Source organism: Gracilinanus agilis, chromosome 2 (assembly GCF_016433145.1).
Source record: "Gracilinanus agilis isolate LMUSP501 chromosome 2, AgileGrace, whole genome shotgun sequence".
Lineage (NCBI taxonomy): Eukaryota > Metazoa > Chordata > Mammalia > Didelphimorphia > Didelphidae > Gracilinanus > Gracilinanus agilis.
The window spans coordinates 552,017,342-552,035,598 of record NC_058131.1 but is presented as its reverse complement, the minus strand read 5'-3'; the positions used below and the strand labels follow the sequence as shown (position 1 = coordinate 552,035,598).

The window sequence follows — 18,257 nt, the reverse complement described above, 5'->3', positions numbered from 1 at the left end:
GAGTATTATTGATTGATGTCTGTCATCAACAAGGCACTTACCCTCTCTATGCCTCAGTTTTCTCATTTATAAAATGGGAGCAATTTCTGTGGCACCTGTAAGAGCAGTTATGAAGCTATAAGTGTGATAACCAATGGAAGGTGTTTTTAGAACTTTTTTAGAAACTTCAGGGGCTATATAAATGTCAGTGGGTGTTATTAGTTGGTGATGGTCTTGATGATGGTGTATGGATCATTATCACTCATACTTGAATTTCCATCTCTCACCTCCATGTCTTTGTATGGATGGCCCTCCATGTCTGGAATACACACCTTCCTCATATCCATCTTTTAAAACCCTAGCTTCCTTCAGGATGCAGCTTGGGTGCCACCCCTTAAGAGAGAGCTTTCTTGACTTCCTCCCCTCAGTTTCCTCAATTTCCTTATAGCCCTGTTTCAAAAGCTGCTCTTATAGAAGACAGAATTATTGCAGCTTTTAGAACCAAAAGGAATATTTGGACTCTCCAGTCATTATTGGTCTTGGATTTATTTTGTATAAGTTTGTAAATACTTTGTATTTACTTAACTGTATACCAAATAGAATGCAAGGAACTGGAGATCAAGGACTATTCTTTTTTTGTCTTTGCATCTCCAGGGTCTTATACACTATAATATTTAATAAGTACTGGGGTAGCTGGGTGGTTTAGTGGATTGAGAGCCAGACTTAGAGATGGGAGGTCCTGGGTTCAAATCTTATCTTTGAACTTTCTTTCTTATCTTTGAACACTTTCTACCTGTGTATTCCTGGGCAAGTCACTTACCCCCATTGCCTTATCACTCTTCTGCTTTGGAACAAATACACAGTATTAAGTCTAAGATGGAAGGTAAGGGTTTAAAAAATAAAATCTTAATAAATATTTGTTGGATTGAAATTTCTTGGAGCATAAGGAGCTATAGATTTATCAGAGGATCAAGTTTTTCCCTTTTACCTATTACAGAGTTTAAAGTTTAAAGTAAAAAGTTCATTGGCTCTTCTTGTCCCTTTTCCAGGTCATGTTTTTTTTCACCTTTTAACCTCTTGACACAGAATAAGATTACCCTCAGCACCTTTGGATTGTTTATTTTTCTCTTTTACTCTGCCACCATCTTAGCCTGGAAGTGATTGTTTTTCTTCTTGATTTTTCCCTTTGAAACACTTCTTCCACTTTTGTGAGAAATGCTCAACTCTCTGAAAATGCTGCTCTCAGGACCTTCATAATTGGCCTTCCCACTTTTTTAGTCCCCGTCCCCCATGTACTCTGTGATCCAGTGACACTCACCTTTTTCTGTTTCCCCAAACAAGACACCCTGGAAAGGGCTTTCCCCCAGGACCAGAGTGCTCTTCGTCTTTGCCAACTGGCTCCTCTGGCTTCCTTCAATTCCTAGCAAAAATCTCAGCTTCTAGAAGAAGCCTTCCCTGACCCCTATAAGTTCTAGAGCCTTCCTCTTGTGATTATCTTCAACTTATCCCCCATAAGTGTTTATACATGGCTGTTTGCATGTTTTCTCCCTCAATTAGATGGGGAACTCTTTGAGAACAGGGACTGTCTTGCCTTTCTTTGTATGCCCAGCACTGAACCCAGTGCTTGGTATATAAGAGACGCTTAATAAAGGTTTATTGATTGATTTACTGATTGACTAGCCCTTCTACCACCTCTAGTAGGGAGACAAACCTGTGTTTTGTGCATGCCCAGTTGATCCATGACATGGGCAGCAATGAGTTTCATGCACTCTGCAGATTACTGCAGAAAATTACCTGCTGAAAATAAACTTTCTGCCATTGGTCCAGCTTGTCCATACGCTTTGGTGTTCATTCTCATGGCAGGGGCATATTGACCTAATTGAGGGCTCTGTCTCTGGGGGCTCCTGAGTGATGGTTTTGGTTTTTTTAATCATCCAGGGACCTGACTCTCTTCTCCATAGGGCATAGTCTTACTCAGCTACCTTTGATCAGCAGTCTGCAGCCTCTTGACAAAATCCCATCACAAGCAGATTTTCCTCGGCTGGAGCCTAGGAAAAAGCTCTCGAGCAGAAATCCAACTACCAGCCACTTTGTACTTTCTCATGTTTATGAGGCCTCACACAGCCTCCTTTAAAGGATCATAGATGTAGAGCTAGAAGGGGGCCTCAGAGCCCTAGTCCCCTTTCCTCATTTGGCAGATGAGGAAACAAAACTCTGAGGAAGGTAAGTGATTTAACAAAGGCCACACAGATAGCATCAGAGGCAGGATTTGAACTGAGAGCTTCTAATTCCAGGCTCTTCCCATTGTACCATACCATGTTCCCCTATCTTGTGATGCATCAACATCATCTTCTGTCCACAAAATGTGGGAAACTCCAATGACTCCTGCAGTCTAAAACTCTGGGGCTCCCCTACTTTTCTTTTTTTTTCAACCCTTATCTTCTGTCTTGGAGTCAATACTGTGTACTGACTCCAAAGCAGAAGAGTAGTAAGGGCTAGGCAATGGCAGTTAAGTGACTTGTCCAGGGTCACACAGCTGGGAAGTAAATGAGGTCAGATTTGAACCTAGGACCTCCCATCTCAAGCCTGGCTCTCAATCCACTGAGCCACCCAGCTGCCTCCATCTACTTTTCCTATATTTATGGATTGAGGGTTCTCTTATTCCTCTACTTATAGCTATTCTATGCTCTCACACTTGAGTCTTCTTCTTCCCTTCATATATCTGGTCATTATTCTCAAATGGGAGATGGATGAACCAAGTTCCTCTTTTCTGATTTGTCCACATGTAAATCACTACAAATCATTAGGATTTCAGGTCTTTAAGTCCCGGGAGTTTCTTCAATAATGGTTTTTTTTTTTTTTTTTTTAACCCTTGTACTTCGGTGTATTGTCTCATAGGTGGAAGAGTGGTAAGGGTGGGCAATGGGGGTCAAGTGACTTGCCCAGGGTCACACAGCTGGGAAGTGGCTGAGGCCGGGTTTGAACCTAGGAACTCCTGTCTCTAGGCCTGACTCTCACTCCACTGAGCTACCCAGCTGCCCCCTTTCAATAATGTTTTGAAAACACATGCCAGGAAAATAACAAAACTCTCTACTGTTCATGACAGATGGCTCCTCTCCCTCAGCAGCCCTCAGCATCAAGTCCATTGTCTTTTCTGCCTTTGAGGATTATTGATTGACCTCTCATCAGCAAGTCACTTGCCCTCTCTATGCTTCTGTTTGCTCTTCTGTAAAATGGGAACAACTCCTGAAGCACCTCTAAGAGCACTTGGGAGGCTCTAAGTGAGATAATTAAATGGAAAGTGTTTTGGAAAACTTCAAGGGCTATAGAAACGTCAGGGGCAGTTAGCAGTTGGCAGAGGTGGTGGTAATGGTATGAATGATGGGTGGATCATCATCCTTCTTATTTGAATTTCCATCTCCCATCATTGTGTCTCTACATCAGTGAACCTCCATGTTTGGAACACATTCCTTCCTCATATTACCTCTCAGCATCCCTGCCTATCTTCAGGGCTCAGCTCTAACCCCATCCTAACCATCTCAAGCCAGCCTCCTCCACACAGGACAAGAGAGCTCCTACCTGTCGAAGTTCATTATATAAGGTCACCTAGAGAGAACCATCTTGAATAAAACAGAGATCATCCAGGTGGTGATCCAAGAGGTTAATAGAATGCCTTGTTGTGCTAAATCAAAGTTCACCCATTAATCCAATCCAAAGGTCTAGATAGGAGTTGGGAAAGAGTTCATGTCTGGTGGCCTAAATAAGGGGGTGGCGCTCAGCCAACCTGCTGAAGGTCAGGGGAGGAATTCCAGACAGTAGCGGGTGAAAGGGCAGTGTTCTCATGAAACGTGTTTACGAAGAAATGGATTCTTCTTTTCTGCTTTGCTCCCTAATAGGATGGTGCTTGGATTTATGTAACAGAGAGAATAACGGCTAGCATTTATATAGTGCTTTAAGCAGTTTGCAAAGAGCTTTACAAATATCTCATTTGATCCTCATAACAACCCTGGGAAATAGGTGCTTTTATTATCCCCACTTTAAGGTTGAAGAAACCGAGGCAGATAAGCTAATATGTCTAAGGTCAGATTTGAACTTAGGTCTTCCTGACTGCCAGACAGCAAAGTGGTACAGTTAATAAAGCCAGAAAGAATCATCCTCCTGAGTTCAAATTTGACTTCAGACATCTAACCTAGCTGTATTAATTTAGGCAAGTCACTTAACTCATATTTTCTCAGTTTACCCTTCTATAAAATGAGCTAGAAAAGGAAGCACTATAGCATCTTTGCCAAGAAAGCCCCAAAAGGGGTCACAAAGAGTTGTACTTGTCTGAATACAAACTTCTTGACTCCAGGTCCAATGCTATATACATTGTACCACCTAGGATTGTTTTCTTTGAAACTAGATTGGGGTTGCATTGGTGAACCAAGCCAACTCCATCTGAGGCAGAAAGGTAGAGTCATTAAAAAAATATGGAAGAGGTAGCTGGGTGGCTTAGTGAATCCACTGAGCCAGGCCCAGAGATGGGAGGTCCTAGGTTCAAATCTGGTCTCAGACATTTCCTAGCTGTGTGACCCTGGGCAAGTCACTTGACCCCCATTGCCTACCCCTTATCACTCTTTCTACAGAGTATTGATTCCAAGACAGAAGATAAGGTTTTAAAAATATATATATAGGAACATCTGGGTCAAGAATCTGAAAACAATAGATTTCAACATTAGCCATTAGGGTCATTTGGGCAGAAGGAGGATACAAGGCTGATTGGATCTCCCAGGAAACAACAAGAAGAAGAAGAACATATTAAGAATAAGACTTTGACATGAAGAGTTGGTGAAGAAGAAAAGAGAAGAATGATTATGGATTTATGGTAAAATCTAACATTGCAGAATGCTTGCTTGGTGGCTGTTGTGACTCTTCTCAGAATGTATATAAGAATATATTTCTTATTCAGGATTTTTGTAACTCAAAGTGCCACCCTTCCTTTGTAAATAAATAATGAATTGGAATTGCTTACGAGAAAATGTAGATTTGGAAATATTCATTTATACATAGTAGTATTAAAGGTAAAACTCTTCTAATATTAGCACTCTTTTATCTTAGAAGTTTCCCCAACCCCTTTTCTGTCTAGGCTTGGAATTTTTATGTGTAATCTCAAGAAAAATCTATTACTCCTTCTAAAAAAAAAGGTCTTTATTCTCTAATCTAAGAAGATATTCATCTAACAATGGTCAAAAAATTTAGGATAACAGGAACTCCTTTGGTATCCTTTTTTTAAAATTTTAAATTTTTTATAAAACCCTTTTCTATCTTAGAATCAATACTGTGTATTGGTTCCAAGGCAGAAGAGTGGTAAGGGCTAGGAAATGGGGGTTAAGTGACTTATCCAGGGTCACATAGCTGGGAAATGTCTGAGGCCAGATTTGAATCTAGGACTTCCCATCTCTAGGCCTGGCTCTCAATTCACTGAGCTACCCAGCTGCACCCCCTTGGTATAATTTTGCTCACACCAATTGTTGACTATTCAGCACACTTATATAGTTTTGTTTCCAACTATTTTGGCCTTTTTCACACTTCTAAATTGACTGAGGTCTCTGTTCTCTCTCCTAAAATTACAAGTTCATATATGTGGCCACCTGAGCACAAATGCTTTAATGCTTGATGACACCTGGGATCCCAGATAGCAGTGGTGTGATATATCAGACCCCCCCCAAAATCAAGTGATCTTAGATGGCGCAGCTTCCAGGAGTTGGGCGGAGACAGTTCCCATTGTATTCTGCTCTGTCAAACTTCATCTGGATTATGATGACGTTCAGTTCTGGGCAACATGATGTTAGTAAGAAGGGCATTGATGAACTGAAGATTGTCCAAAGGAAGCCAGGATGATGAGGGCCTCGAGTCTATCACAGGAGGATTGGTTGAAGAAGCTAGAGAGGTTTAGCATGGAGAAATGAAGAGAGAAGCCGTCTTCCAGTACTTGAAAGCTTGTCATGTGCAGGAAGAATTTTTCTGTTTGTTCCCAGAGAGCAGAACTCATTATAGCTTTATGTCAGAAAAAAACTTCCTCAGATTTTGAGATTTCCAGTAGTGGAATGACCTACTTCTAGATGGAGTGAGATTCCCCCTTCTTGAAGGTCTTCCAACAGAGGCTAGAATTCTAGTGAGGGTTCTATACGTGTGTGTGTGTGTGTGTGTGTGTGTGTGTGTGTGTGTGTGTGTGTGTTGGACTAGATGTCACATGAGGTCTTTACCCACACATATATGCAATTAGCCCTAGGATTGTGATCTTATGAGACCTTGTTATCAAAACTTGAGTGGCAGGAAGGGAATGAGCATTCCAGTTTTATGCCCCCTAATCCCACTTAATCAATTACAGTGCTCAAAGAGCAATCAGCAAGAATTTACACAGTAAATGTGCCAGACATTGTTCTGATACCAAATCATAGCTCTAAGAGTAAAGGTAACAGATAACACCTTCCTTCTAATTGCTGCCCTAGAATCCCCAGGGAAACAAGAAATTAAGAAAGTATTCTTAATTCCCAACCAGCTGGTTTAAAATATGAGTAAAAAAATAATGGTGTGGAAGCCCTTTTTAAGGATTAGAACTGAAAATTTTCTGTCTCCTGTCTCTAGCTCCTGAAGTTTCAGTCAACTATAAATAATAACCTTTAAACATCTCACTTGGATAATAAAAATAACAATCCTACCAAAAATAATATAATTATTCAGGGCCTTACCTATTGAATTGCCCAAAAATTCTTTTATAGAGGCAGAAAAATTTATAGTAACAAAATTCATCTGGAAGGACGAAAGAATATCAAGGGAATCAATGGAGAAAAAATGTGAAAGAAGGTGGCTGAGGAGTACCAGATCTTAAACTGTATTTCAAGGCCGTGATCATCAAAACAACCTGGTATTAGCTAAGAAAGAGAGTGGTGGATCAATGGAATAGATCAGCTATACAATATGTTGTAACAAGTGAACATAGTTATTCAGTGTTTGAAAAAAAAAAAACAAAGATCCAAGCTATTTGACAAAAACTGCTGGGAAAACTGGAAAAACGTATGACAGAGGCTGGATGTAGACCAACATCTCACACCTACACCAAGATAAGGTCAAAATGGATACATGATTTAGATATAAAGGACTCTTACTTAGCAAATTAGGGAAGTATAGAATGGTTTACTTGTCAAATCTATGGATAAGGGAAGAATTTATGACCAAACAAGGGTTAGAGGGAATTTTTGGATGTTGGATGGATAATTTTGATTGTATTAAATAAAAAAGAGTTTGCATGAATAAAACCAATGCAACCAAGATTAGAAGGGAAATAAATAACTATGAAAAAAATTAATAGCAAGTATCTCCGATAAAGGTCTTATTTCTCAAATATAAAGAAAACCGAGTCAAATTTATAAGAATACAAGTCATTCCCCAATGATAAATGGCCAAAAGATATGAACAGACAGTTCATGATTTCATATAATAGAACATGATTTCAGATGACGAAATCAAGGCCATTCATTGTCACATTAAAAAAATGTGCTAATTCTTGATTAGAAAAATGCAAATTAAAACAACATTGGGGTACCACCTCACACCTGTCAGATTGGCTAATATGACAGAAAAGGGGGAAAAATGTTGAAGAGTGTGTGGGAAAATTGGGATACTAGTGTACTGTTGATGGGGCTGTGAATTGATCCAATCATTTTGGAGAGCAATTTGGAACTAAGCTGAAAGGGCTTTAAAACTATTTGATCCAGCAATAACACAACTAAGTCTGTATCTCAAAAAAATGAAAAAAAAAAGGAAAAAAGACCTATTTATACAAAAATATTCACAGTATCTCTTTTGTGGTAGCCAAGAATTGGAAATTATGGGGATATCCATCAATTGGGAAATGGCTGAACATCTTGTGGCATATGATTGTAATGGGATATTATTATGCTATAATAAATGATGAAAGGGATGATTTCAGAAAAACCTACAAACCTACATAAAACCTACATAACATAACAAAAAATCTACATAAACCAATGCAGAGTAAAGTAAGCAGAACCAGAAGAACATTATACACAAAAACAGCAATATTATGTGATGAACAATGTAGCAGTACAATGACAATCCCCAAGAACTCATAATGGAAAATGCCACTCCAGAGAAAGAGCTGATAGAGTCTGAATGCAAACTGAGACATATTATATTACACCTTCTTCATTTCTGTTTCTTTGCAATCTCTTCAACAAAATGATTAATATGGAAAAATATTTTATATTATTGTATATGTAAAATTGATATCGAATTGCTTGAAGAGAAGAGGGAGAGAAGAAAAGGGAGAATTTGGCTCAAGTTTCTAAGAAATGAAGATGAAAAAATTCATTCTTCATGTAAGTGAGGAAAAAATAAAATATTTAATAGAAAAAACTCATTTAGGCACATAAGCTTTGTGCATGAGATCGCTTTTTCCTTTCCTAAATTATACCTTGATCAAATATCTCCATTCCTCACCACTCATTTAGAGAGGCATTTGCTATTAAATATAAGAAATAATATGAATAGGAAAGATTAATTACCTCCCCTTACCAACTTATCTCTATGGGCCTAAAAAAACACTAATTCCATGTGAGGATTTTAAGACATGGACTGGTGGCTTATTTTCAAAACAGCATAACTAGTCATTTCCATCAAGTTTATTTTAAATAATAAAGTCTTTAAACAAATATGAAGAGATGGAGTCTCCTCAGCATTAAAAAATGTATCCTCCTCTTTTCTTAATGAACACTAACCCCATCACACTGTAGTCATAGCCCATTTACCCAGAGACCCCTATTAAAGGTCAAATCTCAATTTGTACAGAACATTTATATATCAGGGAACAGATTAAGGGATGAAATGGCTTCCGCCCTTATCCAACTTCTGTCCAGTTCCCAGGATCAAATGTACTATTTAACAAGTAAAGCTAAAGTTTCATGTTTCTTGACTGGCTGCTTTATAATTTGGGGGAGAAGCCAGCCACGACAATGTTCTCTCCGGTGATGTAGCTGGCATCTGGAGAACACAGGAAAGACACAATCCCTGCACAGTCTTCTGGTTGTCCAGACCTGAATTGAGGAAGAATAGGACAGAGATCTGAAAACCAGGCTTTGATTAATTCTCGCCTCTGTGTCTATAGTTTAAGGAAAAGACCCAAATCAACCTCTATCTTTATGGTTCCTACAGATCATAGGAACTTAAGGGGTTATTCCATGCAGGGATAGATGGTGAGCTCTTCAGGGGAACCACCTTCAACGCACAGCCCCAAATCCAGCACTATGCACTAGATAACAACAAGAATTTTCTTTCTCCCACCTCTGGAGAAAGTATTGTAGATATAGCTCCAAAACTATTTACCTCTGCATTCCAAATAGATTTTTAAGGCTATTTACGAAGGCTTCATCTTCTTGGAGCTGAACAAAAGCAAAATATCAGAAAGTTCATTGTGTTTAGACAGAAGGAACATGAGAGACCTAAAAAGGGAATATTTATGGTGTATATGCCTGTGAAAGGATGAAACTTTCTCCCAACTAGGGAAATGAAATGGAGGCCACCATGTAATATTTCCCCCAAAAAAGAGTAAACCCTGCTATAGAGAAAGGAGATGACCCAAGCTCAGAGTATAAAGACTAGAAGGGAATAATGAGTCTAAAACTAAGCCTCCCAGCCCTGAATGTGCCTCAAAGGACTTGGTCTGGACTTGACCTGATGAGGGATTGAATCCTCAGTGGGAATCTTGAGAGGGTTAGAGGAGGAATCTAGAGTCTTACTATGTGGCTAAAGTCAGTCTTGATGAGTCCTGGAACCAAGCAGTTCACCCGGATGCCCTTTGGGGCCAGCTCCACAGCCAGTGTCTTAGTGAGGCTCAGCAAGGCAGTTTTACTGATGTTGTAGGGACCCAATTTCTGCAAAAGGAAATAAAGCAGGAAAAGGTTCCTGCGCCTGGAGAAAAGGGAATCTTTACAGCTACTCTCTGTGTCTTAACTCTATCACAGGTTGGGGAAAGATTTTTGATTTTGAATTTCCACATTTGCCAAATGATGACAAGACCCGTCCTAGATTCCAAGGGAATGTGATAAATCTGAATCACATAACTGAGGAAAATATACTTTCAAAAATCCAAGGTAACAGATAGACATAAGAGAGTTATTACTAGAATACAGGACTTATAACTTATTTACTTCCTGTGGCTCTTTTAGGGTTCCCTTTATCCAACCAAGTCCAAAGAAGTCAACACTTACTGGAATTGGAACATAGCCCGTAGCTGATGATACCAGGACCACAGAGGAACTCCTATAAAGGAATGAACAAACCCAATGGCTATAGAGGGGAGACAGAGATTTTCAAGGGATTAGCTTTTCCTCTGATATAGAAGCTAAGTGGGAGGAGGGACTAAGCTTTCTGAGAAGAGGAGGGGATTTGATGGCATCTTCTCAGTCCTTCTGGATAGAAGGTGAGTCTCAAGGGTAGTAAAATCTTGGAGAGTTTCTGATCATGAAGATGAAGAGTATCCCACGGGCCCCCGTGAAAGACAGCTAGGTGAGGTTATAAAATTATAGAATGAAAGAGTCATATTAGATATCAGAAATGATGTAGTTCAACCACTTTGAATCTTGAATCTTGTCTACAAATTCCCTGACAAGTGGTCATTCAGCTTCTGGTTGAAGAACTTTACTGATAAACTGACTACACTCCAAGGGCGTCCATTCTATCTCTGGACATTTCAGAAAAATGGAATGGGCTTCTCTTAGGGGAATCCTGCCTTAGGGTTCAGAGCAGTGAATCCCAAAGTGGGTGCTACCACCACCTGGTGGTGCTGCAGCGATCCAGGGAGACGGTGATGGCCACAGGTGCATTTATCTTTCCTATTAATTGCTATTAAAATTTTTAAAAATTTAATTTCCAGGCTAAGTAATTTTTTCTGGAAAGGGGGTGGTAGGCCAAAAAAGTTTGGGAACCACTGGTTTAGAGGAAGAGGGAATGAGAGAGGAAGCTTTAGGTTATCTATCCCTAGACATAGTAAAGAGAGTTCATCTAATTGCTTATGTTGTAGATTTATTGCTGTTCTTGACCCAACTCCTGGGCCCAGTAATCCACTTATTCTCCTTCCTCCATTCCATACCCCCTTTTCTCCATATAAGGCAACAGCTGGGCCAGCAGCAGGGCTGGAGATTTCACATTCACATCCAAAATCTGCATTCAGAACAAGAAGATACAATATAGTTATTTCTGATTTCCTGCTTTCAATGGTCACTATGAATTCTAGAAATTTTCCTGTAAGAAGTGGCTAGAAAATGGATAGCTTTTTTTTCTATATGAGGTCCCCAAGAAGGAATACAGGGATATATGGAGATGCCCTGCTCAGATGGTAATGAAACACTATGAATATGCAATTTAGGAAAATCTCTTGTAGTTGTTTTTTCCACAATCATCTCTCCCCATCCAAGCTAGTCTCTTCTAGAAGAACAAGGTAAGAGGAAATCAGAATAGAGGGACCATAGAAGAACTAGTTTATATAGGAGAAACTGAGTGACACAATGGATAGAGTGCCAGGCATGGAATTAAGAAAATTGATCTTCCTGAGTTCAAATCTAGACTCAGACACTTACTAGCTGTGTGACCCTGGACAAGTCACTTAACCCCATTTGCCTCATTTCTTTAATTGTAAAATGAACTAGAGAAGGAAATATCAAGCCACTCTAGTATATTTGCCAAGAAAATTCAAATGGCATCACAAAGATTCAGACACCACTGAGATGATTGAACTGTATGTAGGTCTGCTTAAATGGAGGAGACCCAAAGGAAAGAATAGGATAATTTTTTAATAGAAGTGGTTTTGAATAGATGAGTGTAGCCTATGTGATGACCCCTTGAAGAGGGCACTCATTCACTCAGAGGGAAAGTGAGTAAAGTCACTCTGTGTCAGTGACAGAACTGTAGCTCACAGTAATGGGCTGAGGCCCTGGCACCCCTTTAGAATGGATGGCACCATTCAGGTTCAAGGCCACAAAAGGTAGTGGGAATCAGGACATGCCCTCTGAGGTTCACGACTGATGCTGTGACAGCGGGGACAGAAGAATATCCTTCCTGTTTCTGTGAAGGCAGCTATTCCTTGGGCAGGCTGAGATTCCCTTGTCTCGTCCTAAAAGGTTGATTCCTGTGCCAGGCAGATGAAAAGGGCATTCCAAGAGACAGAACATGTTCCATGCGATCTATGACCTGAGCCAAGACTATTGCAGGGAGATTCTACTCCAAGATCTTGGTGACAAAGGTTCTTGGCTCCAGCATTGTGCCTGAATAATGTTTGTGAATGGAGAAGAAGATAAAGCCTAAGAGAGTGGCATCTGCTTTCTTGGCATTAAGAGAGTTGTAGGTTGGGATCCCGGATTAAAGTTGTGTATGTATTCAGCTATAGCAGAGAGTGCATGACCCACGGATCATGGGATCTGACCCTGAATCCAGCTCCTAAGGCCTCACCTTGTCCCACACCTGCTCACTGGCTCCCAGAGTGCTCCCTACAATGGGGTTTACTGCAGCAGCACATATCAGGAAGTCGACACCGCCATATTGGTCTGCCACCTAAAGGGGAGAAAGTGACATGGGAAAGATGGAGTCAGAAAGGATGGGGAGCTAATCCATAGCCTCTCTTTCTCTGTGTCTGTTTGTGTTTCTCTGACTCTGTCTATCTCTATGTCTCTCCCCTGCTCGATTAAGAGGGGGTGGTCTGACCTGCAGACTCACTATGCAGGGATCCTTCTAGGCACATAGATGTAGAGCTGGGAGTGAGCCTTAGAGGCCCCCAAAGTGAACCCCCTGGTTTTGTAGATGTGGAAACTGAGAGGTTAAGTGACTTGCCAAAGATCACACGGAAAGTAACAGCTAGAATTTGAACCCAGGTCTTCTTGACTTAAAGCCCAGTTCCCTAACCACTAGGCTATGTTGACTTTCCTTGTTGGATACTAGAGTAGACTTATTGTCTCCTGTCAAAATGAGAATTCTTGTATAATAATAATGAACTTTTATATAGTGCTTTAAGGTTTTCAAAGCAACTGGCTGTCTCATTTGTGATTCACTACTTCAAAGTCAATCTTTTTACTCTTCTTTGATTACCTCCCTATCACACTCTTAGAGTAACTGCTTCAGACCTCTTCTCTCTTCCAACCACCTCTGACGCTCCCTCCTCCTTCCTTCTCAATCTGGGAACTTTGCCTCATGCTTCACTTTCCACCTCAGTTCCATACTTGAACTCAACATCTCCATTCGCTCCTCTTTGCTCCAGTCTTAGAGGATGAGGTGGTCTTCTCTTAGCGAGTGACAACCCTTCTATACACCCTCTTGATCAGGTTCCCTCATGTATCCTCTGTGACCTTCTCTTCAATCATTCCTTTTTCTTTATAATTATCTATTTATCCTCATGCATTGGCTCCTTCCCGGCTGTCTACAAACATTGTCCTCTCCTTAAACTAAGTTCACTTGACCCTCTAGTACCATCCTATATCTCTTCTCCCTTTCACAGCCAAACTCCCCCCAAAAGCTTTCAATGCTAATTGCTTTCATTTTCTTATCTCCCACTCACTATTTAGCCCCTTGCATTCTCAGTATCCAGTGAGTGAAACTGTTCTTTTGAGGTTACCTTATTCTTCCCATCTCTTTACCATTCAATCATGCCTTAACAAATTTTAATTAAAATTAAAAGTTGCTGTTCAGTTGTTTTCAGTCCTGCTTAGATTTTGGTGACTCCATTTGGGGTTTTCTTACAAAGATACCAGAGTATTTTGCCATTTCTTCCTCCAACTCATTTTATAGATAACAAAACTGATGCAAACAGTTATGTATGCAACAGCTGTGTAGGTTACCCTAAAACTAAAAGTAATGGTAATTGTATTTCATAGTGCATAACATACACCTGTAGTTCCCTATCTCTCTACTGAAAGGAGGAAGATATACTTCATTATTCATTCTCTGGGACTGGGATCCCATATTACTTTCATCAAACTATAATATCTTGATAAATGTATGATATCATTGAGTGATATCGTATCATTGACCTCCAGTGGTGTGTATTGCACCCCAACAATACCTTTTCATCCTAAATCATCCATTAGGCTTTATCTAGATCTTGTAATATTTTGCAAATAATAGTGAAAAATACAGGCTGACTAGTTGCTATTCCTCCCTTTTACTCTATGGGAAAGATCACCTTATTTTTTATTCATACATCCTTGAAGAGATTTTCTTATGGTCATTATCATTAATTAGTAATAGGATATAACTATAGGGAGGGGGAAATATGCTAAGAAATTATGTTACCAAGAAGGACACATGGAGGGTACACATATGGAATATATGTGACCTGGGCACATATATGAAGGGACACTCACAAAGGATCTGTATGACTAGGTCATATATGAAGATGGTATGTGGCCAGAGCAACTCACAAGTTTGATGCTTTAGAACTAATGATGTCCTCTAGTAATGTCATCGTCCTGCTCTCTGCTGGAAATCATATGTCTGTTGCTCTTCACTTGTCTTGTGGTGCCTACTGGATAGCTCCACTGGTCTCATGGTCACCAAGCTACTCCCCTCCATTACCAGATTGTATGCTCCATCTCTTCAGGAACATCAACTGATCTTTTTAGTTCCCAAATGATAAATGAAGAGATGCTTCTCCTTGACAAAGGCACACTGACAGATCTCTAATCCATATCAGAAACTAGGATGGTCAACCAGAATGCCCTCAAACAAAGGTTAAGTCTATTCTTTTTTAGTACCTGTATCCAGAGCTGATGTATTGCTACTTGTCACACAGTGTTAGAAATTCCATGTAGTTTCCCTATAATGCCTCAGAGGGATCTTGTGCTCCCCAAACCTATTTGAGGATAGTGGAAAGGCTCTGACAAGAAACCCCACAGTAGATATATAAAGGCTAAGGCTTTCGCTCCCAAGATCCTCTCCAGATGGGCATACAAATAAAGCAAACAAGATTAAAAGATAAGTGAAGAAGGTAAAGTCATATGGCCTCTTCTCTCCAAGACCACTAGTTCCTGCTTTTATTATGCATATCTCCCAGAAATTTTAAAAACAACCTGGACTTTTTTGCTGTATTCAATCCATTACAATACTTGATTCTCCCTTTACACTAAAGGAGTAAACTGGCCAATGGACAGAAAGAGGCAAAATATCAAATCCTAGGAGTAAAGAGAAGCTATAATTCCAAAACTCTGTCTAGAAGCAAGCCATTCCCCCAAAATTGGGAAATGAGGGGATGCCCTACAATTGGGGAATGGCTGAACAAATTGTGGTATCTGTTGGTGATAGAATACTATTGTGCTAAAAGGAATAATGAACTGGAGGAATTCCATGTGAACTGGAATGACCTCCAGGAATTGATGCAGAGTGAAAGGAGCAGAACCAGGAGAACCTTATACACAGAGACAGATACACTGGCACAATCGAATATAATTGACTTCTCTACTAGCAGCAATGCAATGATCCAGGACATTTCTGAGGGACTTATGAGAAAGAATGCTATCCACATCCAGAGAAAGAACTGTGGGAGCAGAAACACACAAGAAAAACAACTGCTTGATCACATGGTTCTATGGGGATTTGATTGGGGATGTAGACTCTAAATGATCACCCTAGTGCAAATATTAATAATATGGAAATAGGTCTTGATCAATGACACATGTAAAACCCAGAGGAATTGCTCGTTGGCTACTGGAGTGGGTTGAGAGGAGGGGAGGGAAAGAAAATGATTCATATAACCATGGAAAATATTCTAATTTAGTTAATTAAATAAATAAAATTAAAAGGAGTAAGCCAATTCCTTGTCTTGGCTATGCCAATCAGAAGATCATAGTCCACATAATATGTAAATGAATCCCTAAATCCAACCAATAAACATTTTTTAAATGCCTAGTATTCCCAATCCACAACTTCTCTAAAGCCTGAGTCACCAAGATCATTTCTCTTCTAAGAATCTGCTCTCATTGGCCCAGGATAGTTCATCTATTGATGGCAGACCACATGATCCCTATGCAGGAGGATTCAGTTCTAGATCTTCTGAATCCTGGGTTGAGCATTTAGGAAATGGTCTGTATATTTTTTTCTCTACACTATCTATCATTATCTTTGGTCACTCACCATCTTCACTAGTTTATCACGATCCTCTGCCTTCCCTACATGGCACACCATGCCTTTTGCACTCAGTCCCTCTTCCTTCAGGAGGGCCACAGCTCGATCAACATTCTGCTGCTTGCGACTGCTCACCACCACATGGGCGCCATCCCTGGCCAACCGTTGGGCGATAGCAAAGCCGATGCTGTTGAGAGAGAGAGAGAGAGAGAGTGTTCTCATTCCTTAACCCTGCTGCCCTCTACCTCCCATTCCTGGTGTCCTCCTCTTTAGGGGAAAATCCTAATCCCCAGCCTCTTTTGGACACAAAGGAGCTGACCCTACGCTGAGTGATGAATCAGAATGACACTCCTGAGAGTGTAAATCCAGTATCTCTATTGCCCTTTTCAATTAGAAACTGGTCTTCACTCACCCTTGAGTGGACCCTGTGATCAGAGCCACTTTGTCAGCCAGAATGCCTTTCTTGTCTACAATGGTGCTGCTCATCCTCACTGAAATAGGGGTCCTGGGAGAGAACAAGGCCTCATGGGCAAATGCCAGCGTCCTGAACATGTCGATCAGTGACTGATCTTCTTTCTAGTGGACTCAGTTCCAGGGAGAAGCTTGAAGGAGACAGTCACCATATCATATAAGACTTCTGACTCAGTCCATCATCTCTTCCCTCCCTCCTCTTGACCCAGGAGTAGGGGAGACTGTATCCCTGCTTTTTCTTTTTTTTTTTTTTTGCTCTTTGTTTCCCCAGGGCTAAGTACAGTTTCTAGAGTATCATAGTAGGCATTTAAATGCTTGTTGATCATCTGACCGGAGCTAGGGATATTTTAGTATCACTGAGATAGAGGGGCACTTGAATTCTGTTTTTTGCTATTAGGGGCCATGTAACGAGCTCTGTCATAGTTTCTGCCAGAGGCCTATAAACTTCTGGGACCTGCTTCCCAATAGTTATATTCTTTGTTAAAGTATATAAGAAATGTCCTTACTTTGAGGCACCCAACTACTTTGTTCTGTGATAGAGGAGGCAGAGGAGAAAATGAAGAATAGTTAATGGAGTCCCAGAGTGCTTCCTTATATAATTTTAGCTTCAATAATCTCTCCTACAGAGAATTGAAAGGCAGTATAAAATATCTGGGGATCTACTTGCTGAGACAAACCCAGGAATTATATGAATATAATTACAAAGCACTTTTCACACAAATAAAGTCAGACCTAAATAATTGGAAAAATATTAATTGCTCATGGGTGGGCAGAGCTAATATGATAAAAATGATAATTCTACCTAAATTAACTTATTCAGCACCATACTAATCAAACTACCAACAATTATTTTATGGGACTAGAAAAAATGATAAAATTCATCTGGAAGAATAAAAGCTCAAGAATATCAAAGGAATTTTTAAATGTGTAGAAAGGTGGACTAGAAGTACCAGATCTCAAACTGTACTATAAAGTAATAATCATCAAAACAATCTGGTACTGGCTAACAAATAGAATGGTAGTACAGAGAAATGGATATCGTTACTATATTTTTTAAAGAAAAGGGAATAAAATCTTAAGAGAGTTTAGAGTTAACTATCATATCAGAGACTATGAAAGACAGAGGGACTAAGAGAACTTCTTTCCTGAAAGAATGAGTGACAATTGTCATGGCATAAAAGTCTAAAGAGATATTTTGAGAAAACTGAGTTTAACTTTTATAATGTGGATAAGATAATCTGAAGAGACTTCCTGAAGGAATTTGCTATCCAGAAGAAACTAAATTCTTGTTGGAGTATGTATGATCTATGAAAAAGTCAGCAGCTATAGTTGTTGCTTAGAGATGACTCTAACTGTAATCTTTCTCATAGTTTATATGTTACTGGAATATTTAAATGTCATTTTATTGCTTAATGCACTGTTTAATCAATAGTATAGCCAGTAATATTAATGTTTATTTAAGCATATGAATTTATTGGGGGGAAAGAAAAGGAAGAAGATAAAAACTTATGGGAAAAGAGGCTTATTTACAAACTGGGTGGGTGCTTTTAGTTGCTTGATTAATTAATTAATGAGAGTGTGTATTTCTATTAATTTGTTGATAAATATGAGAGCATACTCCTTGAATGCTATAGAACATGTAT

General features: G+C 39.7%; 1 pseudogene; it reads right to left on the bottom strand.

The window, feature by feature from the left end:
- Positions 1 to 8,962: 8,962 nt before the first annotated feature.
- The window catches only part of LOC123234114, a 125,661-nt pseudogene continuing 116,366 nt past the window's right edge, over positions 8,963 to 18,257 (bottom strand).